Source organism: Crocuta crocuta, unplaced genomic scaffold, assembly GCF_008692635.1.
Source record: "Crocuta crocuta isolate KB4526 unplaced genomic scaffold, BGI_CrCroc_1.0 scaffold190, whole genome shotgun sequence".
NCBI lineage: Eukaryota > Metazoa > Chordata > Mammalia > Carnivora > Hyaenidae > Crocuta > Crocuta crocuta.
The window spans coordinates 752,671-778,749 of NW_027527955.1; the positions used below are offsets into that span (position 1 = coordinate 752,671).

General features: G+C 40.9%; 1 protein-coding gene across 1 annotated transcript in view; it reads right to left on the reverse strand.

Moving 5' to 3' along the window:
- Positions 1 to 26,079, reverse strand: part of LOC144222040 (uncharacterized) — a 76,704-nt gene that overhangs the window by 24,647 nt on the left and 25,978 nt on the right. The window lies entirely within an intron of this gene.

A 26,079-nucleotide genomic window follows, 5' to 3' on the forward strand; every position in this document is an offset into this window, starting at 1 on the left:
GTAAGTCTCCCCCCCCACCCCCAGGAGTTGCATAATGTGTGATTTACGCATACCATGGGCAATGCCTCCAACGACTCCCTGTTGCTAACACTAAGGTTGGCCCTGAGTTTCGAACCATGACTGCAACTTCTTCCATTTTAAAAAATGTACCTGGATATTTATATTCCCCCAATATAAATTGCTTTGAAATGCATTTTATATCATTTGGGGGGATAAACATAAGCTTAGGAAAACTGATTATGGAAAATAAAGAGCCTGTTGAAAGAGATAACCATGGCAAGTGATTCTGGAAGTTTTAAGGAAACCTTGAGGTAGAAGTCTGTCAGTCCTGAGAGTGTGGGGGAAAGGGGAGCCTTCAAGGTCCTTTATCAAGCAGGAGATGGCTTCTTTTTTGGAGTCCAGGTAAAGAGACAAACTAACATCCAAACCAAACAATAGGATGCCGGTTCTGCCTCAAAATGCCATCATATGATGTAGGGCAAGACCCAGGCCCTGTGGTCCATAGTCACAGCAGATGCCTTTCCAAATGTAGCAGATGTTAACTTTGTTTCCATTAGTACCATACAGAAGTCTGACACATACTTGCCTTCTTGATTTCCATGGACATACCAGTTTCACCTTACTCGCTTTCACAGGGTTTTAAGTAACCTGGTCCTCTGTTCCCTGGAAGACATTTTGTTTCCTTGGTATTAATGTCTTCATTGCCATGAACATTCATTATGAATGTTTAATACTGACACAAACTTTTTAATGCTGTTGATCTAGTTTAACTACCAGGGGTATCTAATGCTGATATTTTAACCTTCCCCCCATGTGATTGGCCTGTTTCTAGGTCCAACTATTCATTCATGCATTCATTCAACAAACATTAAGCATCTTTGATGGTCTAAGCCTCTACAAGGCTGGGACTTAAGTTGCAAAATAGGGACGAGAAGAAAGTCCCTAGTAATAATCACAACATGTAAGCATTACTCCAGTAGAGGTCAAGAGAGTGTCATGGGACCATACAGGAGGCAGCTTTATTTTTTGTGCTCCTAAAATAGAATCTCAAACCTCCTGATCCTTAAATTTACTGTTAGCCAATAAACCATATTCTGACATAATTGCTTACTTGTTCCTGAATTATTGAATAATTTCATTCTTTTTAATATTCTAGTTAGTCACTGATATATACTCACTACTTCTCTTCCTCCATCTATTCAAAAAATAATGGTACTTACATTTCCCTTCTCTGAAATGGATATCATAATGAAAATATGAAGAAGTCACCTATATTTGGCGGGGCGCCTGGGTGGCTCAGTCGGTTAAGCGTCCGACTTTGGCTCAGGTCATGATCTCATGGTTCATGGGTTCAAGCCCTACATCAGGCTCTGTACTGACAGCCAGCTCAGAGCCTGGAGCCTGCTTCAGATTCTGTGTCTCCCTCTCTCTCTGACCCTCCCCTGCTCACACTGTCTCTCTCTCTCAGAAATAAATAAAACATTAAAAATTTTTTAAAAAATTCACCTATATTTGGAAACTACTGTACAAAGAAAAGTTGCTCTTTCAGACATTGTACTTACTAGTAAAGACATAATTAAAAAATTACAGATAAAAATATAATGGGGGCACCTGGGTGGCTCAGTCAGTTAAGCATCAGACTTCGGTTCAGGTCATCATCTTGCAGTTCTTGAGTTCAAGCCTCATGTCGTGCTCTGTGCTGACAGCTCAGAGCCTGGAGCCTGTTTCAGATTCTGTGTCTCCCTCTCTCCCTGCTCATCCCTTGCTCATGCTCTGTTTCTCTCTGTCTCCAAAAATAAATAGCAATTAAAAAAAAAATATATATATATATATAATAGCTGGGGCACCTGGGTGGCTCAGTCAGTTAAGTATCTAATTCTTGATTTTGGTTCAGGTCATGATCTCATGTTTGTGAGTTTGAGCCCCTTGTCAGGCTTTGCACTGACAGCATGGAGCCTGCTTGGGGTTCTCTCTCTCCCTGCCCCTCTCCTATTCATGCTCTCTCTCTAATATAAATAAATATTTTAAAAATATATCATAATCAACCAGTTATATTTAGTGTTGGTTTACTCAAATATATTTATGCTTTGAATGACCTACTCTAGACATATTTGGATGCCTAGTTATTGGGGATAATCTGAAGATGTGAGACGTCTTTAGAGTATTGCTAGAAGTCAAGGTTGTGAGTTTTTTTTTTTTTAAGAGGAAAAGCAGACAAAGAAATCTAGATGGAGACATGTACATGTCATGTCATGTACATGACAATTAAATGCCATATTTTTGTGGAAAGAAGATAATCTCTTTGTCTACATATTAAAAAGAGCAAAGCACTTATATTTGATGAAGCCAACATCTATGATGAAAGGGAGTAATTGAAGGTTGATATGTTTATTGATAGTTAAGCATAGCATAGAATTAGTTAGATTCCATCAGCTTAACCATAGTAAAAGTGAGAAAGAGTTTTAAGATAGAAAACATGGTTCCTATAATGGAAATCATATGGAAATATGGAATATATAAACTGAAGACAGTAATAGAATCATACATTTGAAGGAGTAATGCAATAAAACCCATGCAGAAGGTGAGAAACTACTGTTTTCTTCCAAGAGGACCTTCCATAATACCCCTGTTAGATCTCTTGGATTGTTAAATGATTCTTTGAACTTTTCTGGACGCTGTCGGAAATAAGGAACTTCCTACAGTGAAATCAGTCCATTCCCTTAGTGAGCAACTCTAATCCAAAAACTTTTCCTCATACTAGAACCAAATTCACCCACCTGTAACATCTACCGAGTTCTGTGCTCCAAAGACACAGGAAATAAGCCCAGTCTTTCTGCATTGTGACAGTACTTTGCTCATACTAAAAATGGCCATGGTCCTTCTAAGTTTCTCTTCATAACCTAAATATCTCCCAATTCTAAATTGTTCTCTGTTGCAGCTTATTGTTTTACTCTTCAGTATCCTGGGCTTCAGTTTGTGAGATTCCCTTTAAAATACAGTGGTAACACCTCCACATGTGGTCTGAACACTGCCAAAATGAGATTTCCTTTTGAAAGGTAGTCCTATCATGTTACTGTTTTTTAGTACTTTCATTCCCAATCTTCTGAGTTTCTTTTCTGGGTCTGGTGCTTTTTTTTTTTTTTTTTAATTCAAAACCAGTACTTGAGCACCATGCTATTTCAGGCACAGTATTCGGCCCTGAGGACAAAAGATGAGTAAGACTCACTGGAGAACTTTATGATACTCTAGTGGGAGTGACAGACATAAAAAATAATTACAATATGACGTGTGATATATATGTGAACTCAGTGCTCTAAGAACATAGGAAAGAGAATTTACTGCCTGAGGAAACTGGTAAAAGCTAATCATTCATTCATTCAATCAATAAATGTTTCCCAAGAACCTTCTATGTTCAAAACACATAATAGATACTCATTTGTAGATTCAGAATCATATTAAGTATGGTATCTGGGCTATATATTTCTACACTACCTGTGAAAGTTTAATGTACTGTTTGTGAACTTCATGGCTACATTTTCTTGTTTTTTAATCCAGTAATATGAGAAGGTAGTGAATAACTATTGGTTCCTAAATGATTACTACTTTCTTTTTAAGTACTTAAGAACTGGGGCACCTGGGTGGCTCAGTCGGTTAAGTGTCCATCTTCAGCTTAGGTCCTGATCTCACAGTTCGTGGGTTCAAGCCCTGAGTTGGCTCTATGCTGACAGCTCAGAGCCTGGAGCCTGCTTCAGATTCCGTGTCTTCCTCTCTCTCTGCCCCTCCCCTGCTTATGTGCTCGCTCTGCTCTCTCCCTCTCTTTCTCTCACAAAAATAAAGAAACATTTTAAAAAGTGCTTAAAAAGCACTTGTTTTATAACTTTCTCTGGAATTTGGACATAAAATAAAATCCATGTCATAGTTTTGCAGTTTCTAAGCTACGCTTTTCCTCTTTGTAATTTACCGCTTGTTCCATTTGTTGTTCTTTCTCCAAAACTAAAATAGCAGCTTTGTGATCACATCAGTAGTCTTTTCAGGGTGCTCATATATGACTTATTTGGGTCTGAAGACTTGAGTGCCTGGGTGTCCCCTTACTATCTCTTACTTCCTGACGGAACGCACAGTGCATTCTTTGGTGTTACTTCCTCATCAAGCCTTTGTTTATCTGCTTCCAAAATTCTTGTTCCCTAGAGAGGCTGCTTTGCCACCACATGAGTATCCTTATAAGTCTCTGGTTTTATTTCTCATGAGGATCATTTGGGGGCATGGGTTCAGAATATTTTATTTTTTAAGCTGTATTCCCTTTAAATTCACTGGTGGGGTTGGTGGTATTCATCTTTTCTTTGCAATAGTAATGAAGGATAAGACAAGAATATAGATCAGCGTCAGGCAAATAATTGGGGAGAAGCTTTGCAAGGTTGACATGAAAAAGATCAGGCAATGGTCTGGCTGAAGCTAGTCTCTATATGAAAAGGAGTTGTAAGTGACCTCATACCTTGGTAGCTCCCTGTCATAAGTGTGTGTGATTTTTTGCTTTAGTGCTTATATTTTCTACATGAATTATTTAATATAAAATGTACCACATGATATAAAACACAAAATATATAAAAACTCTCAGTGTAAAGCCTCCCTTCCTTCCGTATTTCTCATCCATCCAGTGCTACCTCCTTTACCCCCTTTACATTATCCCCATTATTGGTTTCTTTATACATATACAAGTAAATACAAATATAGGTTACTGCACCTCTCTCTTACACAAGAGGGAGCATATTATAAAGATGGTTTTGTCAATTGCTTTTTTTACATTTCATGTATCTTGAAGATTTTTCCAAAGCAGTGTATGTGGAAGTCTTTGCTGTTCCTCAAAGGTATGTGTATTCCACTGGTACGTGTACTATTGTTTACTTACCTACCACCCTATTGATAGACATTTATATTGTTTCCAACACTTTGCTCTGACAACACTGCTGCGGGGAATAACCGAATGCGAGCCAGTGTATCTGCAGGATCAGTTTCCAAAAGTGGAATTCCACGTCATTGTAGGTTGGATAGAAGCTGCCATATTAACCTCCTCTGGGATTTGTATCAATTTACATTCCCACTAGTAACATATGAGGGAACCTATTTTGCCATAGTCTCACCAACAGAATGTATTGTCTAAATTAATTTATTGTTAGAACTTTTTATGTACACATATTATACTCCCCCAACTTAAAAAATTCTTCTGATGCCTGTAACTCTGACATTTTTCATACCCTAGTGAGGAGCATAACACTGCTTTACCTCATTTTCCCTACTTTCAGAGTATGAAGTGCCCCTCCTCATGTTCTGGGCCTCAGCCTCATCCCCCAAATCAGTCAGGACTCGGCTCCCCGATCATCCTTTTGCTCTTATGAGTCTTCTGCATGTCACTTTCTATTTCTTCCCCTATGCCCATGAGCGTACTCCCACTGTCCCTCTTACAACAAGTAGACGGGAAGACCCTCTCTGGACCCCATGTTTTCCTGTAGCAGCAGTTTTTAGAGTTATGTCACCCCATCTAGGAAGTGCTTATTAAGGCCAACAAGCCATACCCCCATTCCTGCCCCACAGAGGTTGAGATGAGGTCTCCCTCCTCTCCTCCCCTGTGGCTCCCTGTCGTTATCTCTGTCACTCTACTTACCATATTACCCGAACCACTTATTTAATTTAATAAATTTTGGGGCACTTGGATGGCTCATTTGATAAAGTGTCTGACCTCGGCTCAGGTCATGATCTTGCTGTTTGTGAGTTCCAGCCCCGTGTTGGACTCTGTGTTGACAGCTCAGAGCCTGGAACCTGCTTCGGATTCTGTGTCTCCCTCTCTCTCTCCTCCTCCCATACTCGTACTGTCTCTTTGTCTCCCTCTCAAAAATAAAGATTAAAAAAATTAATAAAAAATTTTAATAGCCACAATAAGGAATGAAAAAGAAACAGGCAAGTTGATTTTAGTAATATTTTCTATCTAATTCAACATATCCAGTATGTTACCATTTTAACATGTAATCAATATAAAAATGATTATTGAGATATTTTATATTCTTTTTTTAAAGGTTTATTTAGTTATTTTTGAGAGAGAGAGAACCAGCTGGGAAGGGACAGATAGAGAAGGAGGGAGAATCTCAAGCAGGCTCCTGACTATCAGCACAGAACCTGAAGCAGGACTTGCTCTCATGAGCCATGAGATCTTGATCAGAGTGGAAATCAAGAGTGAGATGCTTAACTGACTGAGCCACCCACATGCCCCGAGATATTATATATTCTTTTTCATGTGTGAAGTCTTTGAAATCTGATGCACATATTCTACAGCACAACTCAAATGCTCAATAGCCATGTGGGGTTAGTGGCTACCATACTGGACATCACAGGTTTAGGCTATGACCCAGTGAGGACATAACCAGTGCCTTGCATGTGGTAGACACTCATTAAATGTGGAAGGAGATGAGTGGAAAGGAGCAATCTGCAAGTCACCGTGCATATGTAATAAGGATCATCTTTATTAAATGTTTTTGTCTTTTGCATTTCCTTATGTTCAACCTTTCCCTATTCTGCAAGGGCATGTTTATTTCTAGAAGGTTAGGTTTGCTGCAGCAAGAATGTAAAGTGAAAGAAGGAATCAGTTTTTAGCTATCTCATATCCAAAGCCAGGCTTTCTTTCTTTCTTTTTAAAGAAAGAAAAGGAATGTTTTATATTTCTTTCTATTTTTTTAGCTCTCATTTATATATGAAAATTTAGACCTTACAGACTATCAAATGTACTAAAATCTATTTATAACTCAACATGTCCAAGAAAGCTCTTGCTATCTACCCATTCTCAGTAGAAATAAAAGATTTTTTTTATGTAGTACGTGTAACTATGTATAATACATTTAAGATTAATAAGAAATTAGCAAAAGAAGTATCACTGTGCAATGTGATCAAATGATTTTAATGCAACCAAGACCTGGTTATGTAGTGTGTAGATAAAAGACACTATGCTGCAGGGTAAAGGACAAAGATCATCCTTTTTAAAAAGTAAATTTAGGAATAATAGAATGCACTAATCCTATTCTACGTTTTGGCCCATCTCCACAAAACGTTCTTTAAGATGTATTCTTTCTTCACCCTTGACCTCATTCAGAATGTTCTAACGCTGAAACAATGTTGCAAGATAACAAACAGAAGAATGCCAGGGAAGAAGACTAGGGCTTGACAGTTATTGAGTGGAGACAAAGGGCTGATTTGTTGCTTTCTTAGTTACTAGAAAAGATCATTAGGGCCAGGTGGGATGCACGTGGGTAAAGAGGGCACCTGAACAAACAAGTATTGAATTTAGAGAATGCCTTCCAGTCACTTCTGGGCTACGTTCCCAAGGCAGACTCAAAAGTTACCTGCCCTGCCAGGTACCTACTAATCTATCCCCCTGGGAAGGAAACACAGTCTCCATGACTGTTTGAGGTGTCTCTTGAAAGCTCCAAGTATGATTTTCTTTTCTGTACACTAATTGGTGCAGTACCTCATTTTGAATAATTAAACAAGTACTTTTTAAAAATGTTTATTTATTTATCGTGAGACAGAGTATGAGAGAGTGGGGGAGGGGCAGAGAGTATGGGATAGAGAGAACCCCAAGCAGGCTCTGCACTGCCAGCACAGGGCTCAATCTCACAAACCATGAGATCATGACCTAGGCCAAAATCAAGAGTTGGATGTTAACCAACTGAGCCACCCAGGCGGCCCTAAACAAGTAATTTTTGATGGTGGAGTGGATCTAGTATTCCCTGAAACTGTCCTAATAGTCCCAGTTGAAGGAAAGACTTCACAGATATTTCAGTGTACCTACAACTAAGACATTGATGTCAGCCTTTAGATTCAAGCTGATAGTTCCTGGCAGGGGGGTGGAGTGGGGATGCAAATTCAGGTGAATTAGAAGATATAATATGAGGTGTCATCTGCAAAATAAGAAACTGAACACTTCATTTAAAGTTTTGGTTTTCTCTTAGGCTTGTATTCATAAATGTAAAAAAGAAATGCTTGGTATAGTGTGGAATACCATTGAGGCTTTTTTTCCCTTTATATAATCCTAGTATTTTGTATCTGTGGGATATATAAAATAAGCTGAGTGCTATGACCTCCATGATTTTGCCCCAGGCATTTAACAGGATGCCAGCTTCCCATGTATAGACCTGCCAGTCCCACACACTCTGTACCTACTCTGTGGCAAGTTGAGCTCATCATCTTCCCATGTGTACTCTTTCCTCTAATGAAGCTTCCATTATCCCATTCAAACACCAGTGTTCTCGGCAAAGGAAACAATCAATAACACTAATAGGCAACTGATGGAATGGGAAAAGATAGTTGCAAATGAGATATCAGATAAAGGGTTAATATCCAAAATCTATAAGGAACCCACCAAACTCCACACCCAAAAAACAAATAATCCAGTGAAGAAATGGGCAGAAGACACGAACAGACACTTCTCCAAAGAGGACATCCAGATGGCCAACAGACACATGAAACGATGCTCAGCATCCCTCCGCATCAGGGAAATACAAATCAAAACCACACTGAGATACCACCTCACGCCAGTCAGAGTGGCTAAAATGAGCAAATCAGAGGACTCTAGATGCTGGCGAGGATGTGGAGAAACGGGCACCCTTCCTCCACTGTTGGTGGGGGTGTAAACTGGTATAGCCCCTCTGGAAAACAGTGTGGAGGTTCCTCAGGAAACTAACAATAGAACTCCCCTATGACCCAGCAGTAGCACTGCTAGGAATTTACCCAAGGGATACAGGAGTGCTGATGCATAGGGGCACATGTACCCCAATGTTCATAGCAGCACTCTCCACAATAGCCAAAATATGGAAAGAGCCTAAGTGTCCATCAACGGACGAATGGATCAAGAAGATGTGGTTCATCTATACAATGGAATACTCCATAGCAATGAGAAAGAATGAAATCTGGCCATGTGTAGCAACATGGATGGACCTTGAGGGTGTTATGCTGAGTGAAATATGTCAGGCAGAGAAGGACAAAGACCATATGTTTGCACATATAGGTGGGTTAGGAGGAAGCTAATGGAGGACCATGAGGGAGAAGAAGGGGAAAAATAGTGGGGGAGAGGGAGGGATGCAAACCATGAGAGACTCTTGAATGCTGAGAACAAACTGAGGACTGATGGGGATGGGAGGGAGGGGAAGGAGGGTGATGGGCATGGGGGAGGGCACTTGTTGGGATGAGCACTGGGTGTTAAATGGAAACCAACTTGACAATAAACTATTTAAGGAAAAATATAAAAATAAATAAAAATAAAATAAAATCGCCCTTATTAAAAAAACCCAAACACCCATGTTCTCTATATTCTATCCCTATCAAAATGCCCTGCACAAATGACCTGAAACTTTTACATAAAACCAATAGAGAAAAGTCTCTTCAAAGACTTGAACCATCGAGTCTTCTGTTTGTGTGTCTATTTCCAATATGACAAGGCATTTTACTGTCTGTCCTTTTCATGGGATGAGGAAGATGAGTTAACTCAGGAGGAAGAATTAAGATTTATCAAGAACAACTGTCTGCTCTAAGACTAAAAATAGGGGTGGGACTTTTTTGGAAGGGGGCATCCTCAAGGCTGGACCCTTTTCCTGATGAGCTGTCAGAAAGGAATGGAACTAATCTTTTGGTTTGGGTGGAGAGCGGGGTGGAAATAAATGCAGAACAGCGTGGTTAATTCCGTTGGTCAGGAAGGGAACCGAGTTGCAGGTTCCAGGGGAGGTGGATGCCCAAGGTTGTGCTTGAATCCATCTCACAAGGCAGGGCCTCAGAGGAATTGGGCCCTAAAGACAAGCGCTGGCACCTAGACCTAAGGAGCCTGAGCAAAAGGGATCTGAGATGAGGTAAAGGGTGGTTTCTGTGGGGAACTTCGCTTCCAAATTTCCCACCATCTGAGGCAGAAAGGAAAGCAGGAGAGACTTGACCTCCACCTGGAAGAACGATGTCAGACAGTAGAGGGGCTCCGAGCCTCCCAGCAGCATGTAGGGCAGCAATGGGGTTGGAAGACATAGTGGGAATAGTTCACTTTACAGTGGTTTACTTTATGTATGTAAATTTCACTTCACCTTCAAAAAAAGGGGGGGAGGTTTAATGATAAAGACTTAACCCTTCTCAGGAACTGGAGGTCCGGCAAACCTCTGGTTGGAGCCATCAGGGCCTTGGGGAATTCTCAAATGATCCACGGGAAGAGGAGGGAACACCAGAGACCAATTAGTAACAGTGTGAACAAGCGCTGGTGCTGGAGAAAATAAAGAAGTGTGGTTTCACTTGACCTTCACGTATTGTGGAGCAATGCATATCTATTATCTTTTAAACAATATTTTTTTAATGTTTAATTTTGAGAGAGAGAGAGAGACAGAGTGTGGCCAGGGAAGGGGCAGAAACAGAGGGAGACAGAATCTGAAGCAGGCTCCAGGCTCTGAGCTGTCAGCACAGAATCCAACACAGGGCTCGAACTCACAAACCATGAGATCATGACCTGAGGCGCAGTCGCACGGTTAACTAACTGAGTCACCCAAGCACCCCTATCCTATTAAAAATATTGTTGGCTCTGCACTGCCTACAGAAATTAAAAATCCAAAGCTTTTGTAATGATGTTCCAGATTCTCTACATGAAGCTCCAAATCTTTCGTTGGAGTCTCATTTTCTGCCACCTTCCAGCCAGCCTGCATCCATAGCTGTTCTTTGATGTGATTTCTGCTTGGATATCTCTCTGTCTTACTCCTGTGGTGATAACAGACAGATGCCAGTTTGGGATTTTTAATGGGTTCAGTGTGAGGGGAAGAGCCTTTGAACAGCAGACCTGTTTGTTAATTGTCCATCTCTTACTTTCCTAAACTCCCCACTTCTCCCTTACCCTCCATATAAATTTTGTATCTCAGTAAAAAGAAATCTCATTTTTCATCTTATCAAACAATTAATCACTTTGCCATTTATTTGCCTGGTATATGTACTCATTCACCCAAGAAATTCACCCAAGAAATATTCAACAAACATATCAGGCACTATGGTTGGCCCTAGGAATCCAAAGATAAATAGGTCATGGACCCAGGAAAGCCCTGCAATTCTAAAAGAAACCAAAATTAACAGTTTCCCAAGAAAGAAGGCTCACCTCTCATTATAAAAGCTATGTGACTTCAGGCATGCTTATTTACATCTCTTAAGAAGGCTTTCCGAGTACACGTGACTTAAAAGATGTTTTGAAGACTTATTTGTATCTCATTGATACAATCTTTGTTCACTTAAAATATTGAACAATTCAAAATGATTCTGTCAGCCACTGCGGTACCTTATGGTTATTTAGTAAATACGTAGCTAAAAGGCCACTGAAGCAGGATCTCTTAAAATCCCCTTTTCCAGCTCACTGCATCTTTGACTATGAAGCGTGCAAAGCCTGAAAACAGGGTATCATGGGAGAGATGGTTTTGCCAAAATAGGATATTAAACAGCATATGGGTCATAACTTGAGAAAATCTGGAGGTAGGCATGTGAACATGGTAATTTTTTTTTCTCTTCCGACATAGGTATCAAAGGAGGAAAACAATGCATTGGACTGTATCCAATTAAATAAAAACTATGGGAGGAAAACAGGGGCCACAACTTTGATTTTTCAAAGAGATTAAGTCTGGGTGGAAAAGATGATGGTGCCCCAAAGGACAGAGACAGTGGGACCATTCCCAAATCAGCATCTCCAGTCATGTATGAATATTCTTTTCTTAGCTGGAGTCTTTTAACAGATAATTTATTTTGAAAAATAATAAGAAAATGTGTCCGTTTAAATTCTGTAATTCCTATGCTGTGATTTCAGTTCATTTCCCATGACTTTTGCTCTTCTATAGAGATCTTTAATATGCTTGTCATGAGAAGGAAATATTTTCTTCTAGGTTCATTACCTGGACCATGGTAAATAGATGATGTGGAAACTTACCTAACATGATCAAGTAAATTCTGGAATGTAAATTACCCTCTCTCTGTGGCATTCTGTTTGCAACGTAATTATTGCCTATTTAATACTGATTTTCCCAGCCCCTAGAGTGTACGGGAAAGAATATTGTAATCCCAGACTTAGCTCCAACCAAAAAAAATTTTCCACATACTATGTCATTTAGCTAAAAGTTTTGCCTTGAATTTTCTGCATCTGGGTTAGATTTTATGTATTAATGTTTCCACCATTACTTCTAGAATATTTGGAATATTATTGGTTAAAATAAATAGGTAATGGAACAGTGTAAATTACAGAAGGTAATAGTATTTGTATAGCACACTACGCATTCACATGCATAGTCTTATTTAATTATCAAACTAAGAATCAGAGTCAGGGTATACTTCTATTCCCAATTTACAAATGGAAAAAAACCAAGTCTCTGAGAGGTTATGTAATTTACTAAGAAACACAGTTATAAATGGAAGCTTTTGAGTTCAACCAATTTTTTTTTTTACTCCAGATCCAGCATTGATTATCCTCTTTTCTTAAAAATTATTTGTTTTCCTGTTTTTCTAAGGTAGTCCAAGTCTGGAATCAGGAAACCTGAGTTTGAATTGCAGTCCTACCAATCCTTAAACATGCGGCCTGGACAAAGTACTTGACCTCTCCAAGCCTCATATCTTGAGGCTATTAAATCTAGCTGATGGCTGACTGACCTACCTCTTGGGATTGTGAAGATTAAATTAGGTTGTACTTATAAAGCTCAAGCATGCAGCTTAATAAATGTTGTTTTTATGTTATTCTCAGAATAATTCTTTTTTTAATTTTTAAAAAATTAATTTATTTAGTTTGAGAGAGAGACAGACAAAGCAAGCAGGGGAGAGGCAGAGAGAGAGGGAGAAAGAATCTCAGGCAGGCTCCACACTGTAAGAGCAGAGCCTGATGTGGTGCTCAGACTCATGAACTGCAAGATCATGACCTCAGCCGAAACCAAGAGTCTGGTGCTTAACCAACTGAACCACCCAGGCGTCCCCTCAGAATAATTCTTAAGGAAACATTTTAAGAATTGATATGAGATTTCTACCTTTATAACTTGCAAATTTAAGAATGTCTATCTGGCTCAATTCTTCAACTCTTTTCTGTTTTTTCTCACCATGAGTACTCTTTGGCAAAGGTGTCTTAACCATACATGAGTCCCCAAAATAAAGTATTTTTAACTTCTTCCTTCTCTCTCTCTCTTTTTTTTTTTTTTTACAAATAGTTTATTGTTAAGTTGGTTTCTGTATAACATCCAGTGCTCATCCCCACAAATGCCCTCCTCCATGCCCATCTCCCCCCTTGCCCCCCACACCCATCAGTCCTCAGTTTGTTCTCAGCATTCAAGAGTCTCTCATGGTTTGCCTCCATCCCTTTCCCCCACTATTTCTCCCCTTCTTCCCCACGGTCCTCTGTTCAGTTCCTCCTAATCCTCCTATACGTGCAAACATATGGTATTTGTCCTTCTCTGCCTGACTTTTTTCGCTCAGCATAACACCCTCAAGGTCCATCCATGTTGCTACACATGGCCAGATTTCATTCTTTCTCATTGCCATGTAGTATTCCATCGTATAGATAAACCACATCTTCTTGATCCATTCATCTGTTGATGGACACTTAGGCTCTTTCCATGTTTTGGCTATTGTTGAGAGTGCTGCTATGAACATTGGGGTACATGTGCTCCTATGCATCAGCACTCCTGTATCCCTTGGGTAAATTCCTAGCAGTGCTACTGCTGGGTCATAGGGGAGTTCTATTGTTAATTTTTTGAGGAACCTCCACACTGTTTTCCAGAGGGGCTGCACTACTTGTTCCTTCTTCTACCACACCTAGCAGTGATTTTATAATTCCATCTATACTACAGTGAGGTTTAGTTCTCCTTTTCCATATTTTCATGCTATGAATTTTCTCTGCTTATAATTCAATTTAATTGATGGGCACAGTTGGGGAAATTCTCAATAAGTCAAAAATGTTAATCTTACTCTTCTTGCAATTATGATAAGACATATAGTTAGAATTTCTCATTCTTTTTTTTTTAAGGTTTTTTATTTATTTCTGAGAGAGAAAGAGAGACAGCATGAGCAGGGGAGGGTCAGAGAGAGACACACAGAATCTGAAACAGGCTCCAGGCTCTGAGCTAGCTGTTAGCACAGAGCCCAATGTGGGTCTTGAACAACAAACCGTGAGATCATGACCTGAGCCGAAGACGACCGCCCAACAGACTGAGCCACCCAGGTGTCCCAGAATTTCTTTCTTAATCTCTTTAATAGTTCCTATCTCTTCTTCTGTCTGTGCTACATTCTACATAATTTCTTCAGATACACTTTTCATTTCACCAATTCTTTCTCCAGCTGTGTTGAATTTATTGTTAAATCTCTTCATTTCTAACTTCACTTATTATAATTTTAATTTCTAAAGTGTATTTGTTTCCCTGAGTAATCTAGAGAGGCACCTGGGTGAGGGTGCACCTGGGTGGCTCAGTTGGTTAAGCATCTGATTTCAGCTCAGGTCATGATCTTGTGGTTCAAGAGTTCCAGTTCTGCATCACGCTGTTTGCTGACAGCTCAGAGCCTGCAACCTTCTTCCGATTCTGTGTCTCCCTCTCTCTCTGCCCCTCCTCTGCTTGTACTCTCTCAAAAATAAATAAAACAGATAAAAATTTAAAAAAATATTTCTGGTTCTCTGAACATATTTTCAAGTTTGTCTTACATTTATTTAAACATAATAAATGTAGTTATTTCAGAGTCTGTATTTACTAATTCCGTATCTGAAATCCTCGGAGATCTATTTTTGCTGTCTGTTATTTCTGCCAATTGTTCCTTATGATGTCTTGGTTCCTTGTGTATTTAGCAAGTTTACTAGTCACTTTTTTCCTGTGAACTACTTATTTTCCTTGGAATTTTCTTTGTGACAATTCTTTGAACCCAACAAAAGATGCATTCTTTCAGAGATGTTTGGCACTTATTTTTTTTTCCTAATTTTTATTATTGAAGTATAGTGGACACAGAACGTTATCTTAATTTCAGGTGTACAACATAGTGATTAAACAAGTCTACACTGTATGCAATCACCATAGTGTAGTCATCATGATCACCATCCAGCATTATTATGGTATCATTGAGTATATTCCCTATGCTGACTCTCCATCTCCATGACGTACTTATTTTATAAATGGAAGTTTGTATCTCTTCAACCCCTTCACCCACTCTGCCCATCCCCTTACCTCCCTCCCCTGACAACCACCAGTTTGTATTTATGAGTCTGTCTCTATGTATTTGTTGGTTTTGTTTTTTAGATTCCACATATATGTGAAATAATATGCTATTTCGCTTTCTCTGTCTTATTTCACTTAGCATGATACCTTCTGGGTCTACCAGTGCTGTCACAAATGACAAGATCTCATTCCTTTTTATGTCTAAATAATATTCCATGGTATATATACCTCATCGTTTGTATCCATTCATGTATGGATGGATACTTGGGTTGCTTCTATATCTTGGCTATTGTAAGTAATGCCACAATAAACATGGGAGTACATGTATCTTTTCAAATTAGTGTTTTTGTCTTCTTTGGGTAAATACCCAGAAGTAGAATTACTGGATCGTATGATAATTCCATTTAAAACATTTTTGGAAACCTCCATACTGTTTTTCACATGGTTATGCCAATTTACATTCCCACCAACAGTGCATGAGGACCCTGTCCTCTCCACATCCTCGCCAACACTTGCTATTTCTTGTCTTTTTGATACTAGCCATTCTGACAGTTGTGAGATGACAATCTCATTGTAGTTTTGAATTTTATTTCCCTGATGATTAGCAATGTTGAGCATCTGCAAATGATGTATCTGATAAGGAGTTGATATAAAAAAAATATATAAAGAAGTTACACAACTCAACACCACACACACACACACACACACACACATCTGATGTAAAAATGGACAGAGAATCTGAACAGACATTTTTTCAAAGTAGACCTACAGATGGCACTTATTTCTGCCAGAACACTTCCTGACAATACACAGGATCACTCAAAATCTAATTTTTGGCCAGAAATATTTTGGACTATCTAAGTAGTATGAAATGCAGCCCCAAAGTAACATGAGGACCAGTGTGATAGTCCAGATTTTCAGCAGTGATTCTTTTTCTCTGCTTAGTGCCTAGATTTGAAAGTGTAGTATTTGGGGGGCATCCCCCTGTTGGTGTAAAGATGGGTGCCATTTTCCATTCACATACACTGGGTGTATAGCCCTTTGTAGTCTCAACTTTAGGTTGGACTACATTGGTATAATTAGACCAGCTATTAGACACTCCACAGAGGGAGGAAATCTTTGGGCTTTTTACCTACCCCCTGTGTGGTCTTGAAAATCAAAGCTAGGGGCGCCTAGGTGGCTCAGTTGGTTAAGTGTCTGACTTCGGCTCAGGTCATGATCTCACAGTACGTGGGTTCAAGCCCCGCATCGGGCTCTGTGCTGACAGCCAGCTCAGAGCCTGGAGCCTGTTTCAGATTCTGTGTCTCCCTCTGTCTCTGACCCTCCCCTGCTCATGCTGTCTCTCTCTCTATCTCAGAAATAAAACATTAAAAAAAATAATAAATAAATAAAAAAGAATATAGCTTTGAAAAAAAATCAAAGCTAAAGTTTATACAGTTCAGCCAGTGCCCCCAGAGAGTCAGCTGTGATGTTCTGCTTAACTCTGAGTTCCCTCACTTAGGTTTTACGTCCAAGAATTCAAATAACTTATCCAGAATATTTAATTTGTTTCCAGGAAGAGGGTCAGTCCATGTACCTATTCTTCATATTACCCAAAACCAAAGTCTCTCCCCATAGTTTTACTGATTCAGGCTTTTGTATCAAATTTGGTACAAATTTGGTAAAATTGGCAACTTGGAAAAACGATTTGATCCAGTGAAAATCAAGAAAATATGATTAAGCAATCGACTAAGTTGTTTTTTTTAGAAGACTACGCTGTCTATGCACCTGTGCTGACTTTGCATTCACCCTACAGCAACTGCCTAGCAGGGATGGCCATCAAGCCGGCCCTCACCTGGAGGGCGGCTTCCGACTGATGCCAGGCAGGCTCATGTAGTACAAGCCACTGCTGCTCCATAAGGGTATATAGGGCTCTCAGCCTCTGGAGGGTAGTGTCCAGAACTGATAGTTATCCACACTAGAAGGGCAGGCAGACGGAGGGGAGAGCCAAGAGTGGTGGTGGGCGTGTTAAGTACACTCTTTGGGATACGGTGGAGCATTAGTCCAGAGAAGAAGTCAAAGAGCAAAGGCCGAAGTCTGCCAGCAGGCATTCTCCCCAGAAAGCAGCAAGAAACATGGATCTGGAGTAACTAAGCTTCTCTGCTGCTCCCTGGGCTCTTGACAGCATATCCTTTCACCTCAACCCTAGTGTCCCAACGACGACTTCTACCCCCCTCATGGATGCAGCTTTATTCACTCAGCCCTCTGCCCCTCCTCTGCTCTCCTTCACTAGCCTGGTATCATTTATCAAGCAGAAAAATCTCTCTCTATAAATAGCATCCAAAGCTCTCTCTGCACTGCAATTTTCCTGGCCTTTTGAGCAAGACAAAGACATATTTGGAGCTGTGGGTTAAGGCAGTAGTACCGAGATTTTTCTTGGACCAGTTAAATGTTTAGAAAACTAAAAGTCATTACTAAGAGTTTATTTACTTTTTGGATTTCTAAGTAAAAATATATATTTTAAAAACTCCTGCAAAAAAAAAAACAAAAAAAAAAAACTGCAAACTGTTTTCTGCTATTGTATCCATTTGCTGCATAAGAAACACCCCAACATGTGGTGGCTTCAGACAGCGTGTGTTAATTATTGTCATGTTTCTGGGGCCCCTCTTGTCTGGGCCTGCTTGCCCGGGGCGGGGTGGGCCAGGGTGCTCTCATTTACACATCTGGGCCCTGGGTGTGGCCACCTGGGACCGATAGGGCCTCTCTCCACATGGTCTCCAATCCCAAGTGGCCAGCCAGGGCATGTTCGCATGGTGGTCGAAAGGTTCTCAGCAGCAAGAGAGGAAAGCGCCAGCATACAAGTCCCATTGCCCACAGCAAGTCACATGGGCAAGTCCAGAGTCAAAGGGTGGAGAAATAAATTCCTGCTCTTGGGGGAGCTGCTAAGTCACGTCACAAAGGGACAAACAGGGAAGAATTTATGACCACTTGGGCTGTACCCTACTACCATGTTATTCATCTCATAAAAGAAAAGAACATCTTACCAAAAAATGGTTAGAATAAAAGGTCCTCACATGTAAAATATTCAGCTTTATGAAAAACCCACTGCATTGCCCTATTACTATAATTACTCCTACCACCATGAGCTGGTGGAAACTTCATTCTGTCAACATTCTTCTGGAGAACAGCATCTGGGGCTGTGCTATTAGGAAACTGAATCTGGCAGCATCGCTGAGCACCAGAGAAAAGGCAGGGGGGACCTACAGGCAGGGAAGCCAGCTAAGAATCCAGAGAGAAAATCATGAGAGAGTGTGAGGGAGGCAAGTGGGCACTGAAATAACGAGGGAGCAAGGAAGTGTGATAAATAGCTCAGAGTAGGATTTAGCACCAGGATGTGATGGTGTGTGTGTGTGTGTGTGTGTGTGTGTGTGTGTGTGTGTGTGTGTGAGAGAGAGAGAGAGAGAGAGAGAGAGAGAGAGAGAGAGACAGAGAGAGAATGGAGTCCTAATTCTGAGGATTCCACTCTGGGATAACCCCCAAATTATATAATCATCTGTATTAGTTTTCTACAATTGCGTGACAAGCTGCCACTAACTTAGCAATTACAGACATCTGCTTATTATCTCACAGGTTCCTTGAGTGAGGAGTCAAGCATGGGTCAAAGCTTGATCTCTGCTCCAGGTCTCATAGGCCAAAATCAAGGTTTCGGCTGAGCTCGGCTCTTACCTGGAGGCTCCTGGGACGAATCCATTTTCGGGCTCCTTCAGGTTGTTGGCAGAATTCGGGTCCTTGCAGCTGCATGACTGTGGTCCCCGTGTCCTCATAGGCTTTTCCTTTGCACAAGTTAACAATGGCTCATTGAAACCCCTTGTGCTTTCAAACTTCTGCTTGTTTCTTCTGCCACCAGCCTGAGGAAGCTCTCTGCGTCAGCGGGGTCATGTGATTGGGTCGGGCTCACTTGGCTAATCTCCCTATTTTAGTGTCATTTCTGCCATATAACATGTTCCTGGGAGTGACATCCCATCAAATTTATGAGTTCCAAGGTTTAAACAGACAGCTTTGTGTGTGTGTTGGGAGGGGGTGAATTTTTTTTTTTTCCACACTACAAAGCTACAATATTTATTCTGCCACAAGAATTCACTGGACCGGTTAGCGGTGGGCAAGGAAAACATCCCCATCCTGGCTCCCACCAGAAAATTTCCTTGCCCGTGTTCACAGACTGGTGCTCATCTCTGAACCTCTCTATTCATTTTCACTGGACAATTAACACTCTTTTGGAGCCACTCAGCTGGAACCCTTAGACCACACCACAGGAAGGCGCAGCTCTGTTCAAAGCTCCTGAGGGCCATCATCGGGCCATCATCGTTTCTTAGTGCCACTGTTTCCGCCGCTGGGTTTGCTGAAGCCCCTGCTCATGTGAGGAAAGTGCATGGTTGGGGTTCTCTCTGTAGGGCCATATAATCCCAAATTCCTGGCAGTGGCTGACTTGCGCAGTGGTTTGACGCTGGGGAAAGGGCTAAAGATGGGCGCTTTCAGGTGGCCGCCCTGGGGAGGTTTGCTGGTGGCTGTTTCCCCCGGGGGTCTCAGGCGGCTCCGGGAAGTGCCGCTGGCAGGGCGCGTGCACTGTGGGCTCAGGGTCAGCAGGTGCCTCCCTCTGGTTCAGTTCCAAGGCTTCCAGCTTCACCTGGACCGCAGACACATCGGCGTCGGCATCCCCAAACACGGGCTCCGGCGACTGCCCTTCGATTGTCCTCCCCGCGCCGCCTTCAGATTTTGGAAATTCTGACGACTTTTGGAAAAAGAACGTGATATAATTAAAGAGATTCCTTTTTCATGAAAACACAATTTTATGGTGAAATTACCGTCACCTCACAGGATTATTGTTAGACGTCTATGCTATAAGAATACGAAAATGCATTGCGAAGATAAAGAATTGGAAGGGGCATAGATTCATAGCCTTGGTCGTTGAAATCCACCTTTACTACTCACAAGCTGGATGATCTTAAGTGGGTCAGTGGCATCCAACAGCAATCTCTCTACCCTTGGGGGTTTTATTACTGGCTGCCACTAGGTGTCACTGCCACTGCTGGGGAGAAGAGGAGCTCCTGGCGGCTGTTTCCGCTGTTCCCATGAACCGATTTGGATTGAAATCCTGTGTTGTGGATTCCAGAATGTGGAGCTCCTCATCCCTGGGAGAGTCAGAGGCACAGAGAGATCTTGAGGAATCCAACTCTTCCAAAGGTGTGAGCCACACGTTTGCTTTGGGAAGGATCTTATCATCCATGTGGTTGGGGATGAAGTTTGGGGTGAGGAAGGGGGACTGGGGTGCCTCTAACATGCTTCGCATGTCCTTTTCGGCAAGATCCTGTAGCCGAAGTTTTGGCAGGGAAGTGAAGGGTTTTCTTGCCCTCCGTGTAGTTTGGCACCACTGAGACAGAAGTGGATAAGCTCCTAAGCCTAAGCGCGAGTCATAATGCTGAGGTTCAGGGTCTAAGGTGTAGCCTTGGGATTCTTTGTTGCAAAGGCCCATGTGAAACTTGGCTCTCAGGACCTGTACCATGTTCACGGTTTTTCTTCACTGGGTCAAACAAATGGACCTCAGATATACTTCAGAACCGCAGGCTTCCAGATCAGGACCCTAGCATGAGGGATAGAGCCAGTGCAGATGTGTGCCAGCCCTATCAGGCAGCTAACTGAATGTAGCTAACTTTCACAAGAGAACTCTTGCCATGAAGATCTCTCTCTCGTAGGATGTAGGGTGCACACTTCGAAGAAGATGGCATTTCTAGATTTATGCTTAGTATCTGTTGTGATGGAGTGACCTACAGTGTGGAGGAATGAGTGTTTATACATGCTTTTTTAGCACTAGACCCTAATTATCAAATGTTTCTAGAAGTAACTGTCCATTTTTATGAACCAATGCCACTGAAGAAGACAAAGACTTCACAAGTTAAAAGGTATATTTTATTAATTCATATAATCTCTGTACAGAGAACGCTAATGTTTCAACAACCTAATGGTATATGGAATGTTTTAGAATTTAAAAAACACACAGGAAAATGTAAAAGTTGAATTATAAGTGATTTTTTTCCTTACCATGTATTGTGAGAAAGTCAGCCTTGAGAATTATTCCCAGAAGCTGAGGTCTGAAATCTTTCATGACTTTTTAAAATTTTTTAATTTAAATTCAAATTAGTAAATAGCATAATAATAGTCTCAGAAGTAGAATTTAGTGATTCACCACTTACATATAACACTCAGTACTCATCTAACAAGTGGCCTCCTTAATGCCCATCATCCATTTAGCCCATCCCCCCGCCCATCTCCCCTCCAGCAACCCTCAGTTTGTTCTCTGTATTTGAGAATCTCTTATGGTTTATCTCCCTCTCTGTTTTTATCTTCTTTTTCCTTCCCTTCCCCTATGTTCATCTGTTGTGTTTCTTAAATTCCACATATGAGTGAAATCATATGGTATTTGTCTTTCTCTGACTTATTTTGCTTAGCATAATACATTCTAGTTCCATCCACGTTGTTAAAAGAATGTGAAGAAATAACAAGAAAGCAAATTAGTTTTAAGAAAAATCTACCCAAGCAGATAATGCAATAATTAGATCGGATAGCCAAGGGCTATAGAAGATATAAAGACAAACAGGCGTCCCCCCAGCAGGGGACCTTCCCTCCACCAGCTTGTTCTCTGATAGGGACCCGTTTCTTGGGTGAGAGCCTATCTCTCCTTGCCTGTGAGTCTCAGCTTGCTTGCATCTAGAATATAAACTCGTGAAGTGGTGTACAATCCTGTAATCTGTGCCGATGCCCATACCTTTTGAACGACATTTATAATCAGATCCTGTCTCCTCTCTTGGCTCTGCCATGAGGGTCCTAATTGGTTTATTTTTTATATTAGAAGTATATTTGGTGATGAAAGAACTTTCTAGCACTTGCAAAAAGAAATGATAGTGATGGATGGGATTTTCTAGTTTTTACCGTGCATTAATATAATCCTCACAATGACCCTTTGAGATAGATGCTATTATTCTACCTCACTTGGTAGAAAACTGAGGCACGGGGGGCGGGGGGGTTAGTCATTTTCCCAGTCACATGGCTAGAATGTGACAGAGCAGGATTCACACTCAGGAGGTGTGCACTCACCTGAGTCTCTGCATGCAGCCCATAGTTCCCCAATGGGCAGTTGGATGAGAGCGTGTCACAGGTGAACAGTGCTCATGGGAAGTCACTGGCCCTTCCAATATATGGAATGGGCTTTCACCTTTGTGTCTTCTTTCTACCACCATTTCTAAGGAGAAGCTGGTTTTTTAGAGCCCCAGCTTCCCACTTTGTAAAATGAGTTAAATGTTTCTCTGCTGAAAACATTTAAAGGGTGTGAATCTTGAACAAGATAAGGTACAGTCATGCGCTCAGTAAACTGTAATGCATTATCTCTACCAGGTGTTATAATGATCTCTTATAATTCGGCTTTAAGAAATAGATGAGGCCATTCTCTGATAAAGTATTACTTTTATTCTTTTCAAAATACCTAGATTGTATTTTGCTTGCTGACAGATATTTTGTGAGTTTATATTCCTTTGGAGAGAGGGTAGGAATACACCGTTGAAAACCTATCCTAGAGAAGGTTCTCACTTGTCTCTAAGATAGCATTTAATACGAGCCTGTCTACACCCAAGGCTCTGCTGACATCTGCATCCAACCTAGTAAGTATATGAAGCATTTTGAGATAAATTCTTAATTATGTAAAATAAATTCTTTTAACAGCTGGGGCCAGGGGCAAAAATGCTTCCTGGCCTTGAAGATTGCCTTATTTGTACATAACCAAAGTTCTCCCCCGTAGGTTGCTTTGTTTCCCAGAATATTCTAGAATCTTAGTTACATAGTTGTGTTGTAAGAACACAGTAAATCAAATCTCTTCGCCTGAGCATCAGTGAGTGTCACAGCAGGGCCAGGACGGAGTGGCCTAGTTGCATAGATCACGTATGCTGACTGACTCCACCTGGCAACAACAGGAAGGATCAAGTGTCACTTCAGAAACGGACAACAGGCCAGGATGCTCTCAGTCTTAGAAGTGGCCCAAATCAGTATAGTAAAAAAGATTAAAACCTGACAACCAATTAGGATGGATCAACTTTCTTAAACTCAGATGAATGAATCTTTAAAAAAAAAAAAAAAAAGAAAGAAAGAAAAGAAAAGGAAGGGGCACCTCAGTGGCTTAGTGGGTTAAGCATCCAATTTTGGCTCAGGTCATGATCTCATGGTTCATGTGTTTCAGCCCTGTTTTGGGCTTTAGGCTTACAGCTCAGAGCCTGGAGTTTGCTTCCGATTCTGTCTTTCTCTCTCTCTGCTCCTCCCCTGCTCTCTCTCTCTCTTTCTCTCAAAACTAAACAAACATTAAAAAAAAATAAGAAGAAAAGGAAAAGTCAAAATTGTTTTAGTCTCTGCAAAAAGACATCGTTTTCTACTCCAGAAATAGTCAGGGTTAGATTGTGTGCAAAATGCGTACTTAGCTAGTAATATATTAAGGAACCGTTTTTCTGAATTAGCATTTTTCTCTTTTTCCCAGTAAGATAATTTTTGAGCTGTAGCTTTTGTTCAAATTATTAAATTGCCAGATTTTATAGCCTAAGCAATGTGACTTTATTTAGCCTTATTAAAGTGTCATGCATTTCAACATGGCTCAATTCCTGCTTAAATTTTCCTAGGTTAACATCAAGTATGAATCCAAAAATCCAAAATCATGGACCCCAAAATAATCATCATTCAGATCATTTGTTTAAAACAAAGGGTTTTCTATTTTGAATGCATAGGATCTTATTTGTACTTATTATAAAATTGCTTTAAAAACAGAATTGCATGGGGAACTTTGGTGGCTCAGTCAGTTAAGTGTCAGACTCTTGGTTTCAGCTCAGGTCATGATCTCACAGTTTGTGGGTCTGAGCCCCATATGGGGCTCTGCACTGACAGGGTGGAACCTGCTTGAGATTCTCTCCCCGCAGCCCGCCCCTCCCCCAAGTCGTGCTCGCTCTTGCTCTCTCTCTCAAAAAATAAATACACTTTAAAAACAGAATTGTAGAACTGTCCAAAATGAATCTCTATTATAGTTACTGACTGAATATATCTATATGACTTTGATTTTGATAGTGGTATAAAACCAGTGAATTCAGTTACAGCCTTCCTGTGAATATTCCCCATCTCGCCTTTCCCTCTCAGTGAATCACTTCCTTTGCTGCTTTTGCCTGTTCTCCCTCTCTCTCCATCTTTCAACCTATATCACTTCTCTAGCTAAACCATCTTCCCAGTGGACCTGCAGCAGATGTCCCCTGGAAATTACTTGAAACATGCATAGCTTCTGTATGGAATTCAGTGTGTTTAGTGTCAGGGCATTCCTAGTGTGCAGGAAACTGCTTAGAGTGTGTGTATGTTTATTTCTGTTATAAGCACTTAAGGGCAGGCATTTGTTTTATCCTTCTTTAGGTTCCCATTTTTAAATAAATATTTTATTTATTTATTTATTTATTTATTTACTTTGTCTATAAATCTCTGCTTTCTAGCTTTATTTTTTTTTTGCAAATAGTTTATTGTCAAATTAGTTTCCACATAACACCCAGTGCTCATCCCCACAAGTGTCCTCCTCCATGCCCATCCCCCCTCCCCCCCACATCCATCAGTCCTCAGTTTTTGTCAGCATTCAAGAGTCTCTCATGGTTTGCCTCTCTCCCTTTCCCCCACCATTTCCGCCCTTCTTCTCCCCCTTGTTCCTCCGTCAAGTTCCTCCTAATCCTCCTATACGTGCAAACATATGATATTTGTCCTTCTCTGCCTGACTTATTTCGCTCAGCATAACACCCTCAAGGTCCATCCATGTTGCTACACATGGCCAGATTTCATTGTTTCTCATTGCCATGTAGTATTCCATGGTATAGATAAACCACATCTTCTTGATCCATTCGTCTGTTGATGGACACTTAGGCTCTTTCCATGTTTTAGCTATTGTGGAGAGTGCTGCTATGAACATTGGGGTACATGTGCTCCTATGCATCAGCATTTCTGTATCCCTTGGGTAAATTCCTAGCAGTGCTATTGCTGGGTCATAGGGGAGTTCTATTGTTAGTTTCCTGAGGAACCTCCACACTGTTTTCCAGAGGGGCTGCACCAGTTTGCATTCCCACCAACAGTGTAGGAGGGTGCCCGTGTCTCCACATCCTCGCCAGCATCTAGAGTTCTCTGATTTGCTCTTTAAATAAATATTTCTTGATGATATAAATGATTAGATCTTACTTTCTGACTCCTCTTCTCGACTGCATTTTTCATTCCTCCTAGACTGACTGTAGTGGCTTCAGTGTAACGGTTAATGGTAAAACTTTTCTCTCCTCATATGTCTGCCTTGCTTCTCTTTTCTTGAATCCACACCTGTGCCACTCACTGCAGGAAGAACTCAGAGATCAAGTGGGATCTGCTAAAAATGCCCATGATGCGGAAGCACAGCTGACCATCGAAAGCTCTTTCATGGCATGCAGATATAAAGGGGGAAAAAACTCAAAAGGGGAATTTCACCTGCTAACATTGGGAAGTTTGTCTTTAAATTTCTGTAAGAGCCTAGAACCAGTGATTCTCACCCTATTAGTCCCAACTCTTCCTTTTATGACACATATTTTGCCAAAGATAATACGTTCATCCATCCATATAACTTTTAAAAAATCTATTTTTAATTCCTATATCTGTATCTTATATCTCTAATGTAAAAGAGAAAGGTCAAGAAAGTAAGCCATGATAAACTACTCTCAGAGCGTACGCTGACTCTGTTATGTGGGAGACACGGCGAAGTAGGCAGATGTGTGCACCTGTCACAGAGCCAACCACGAATGTGCAGACACCG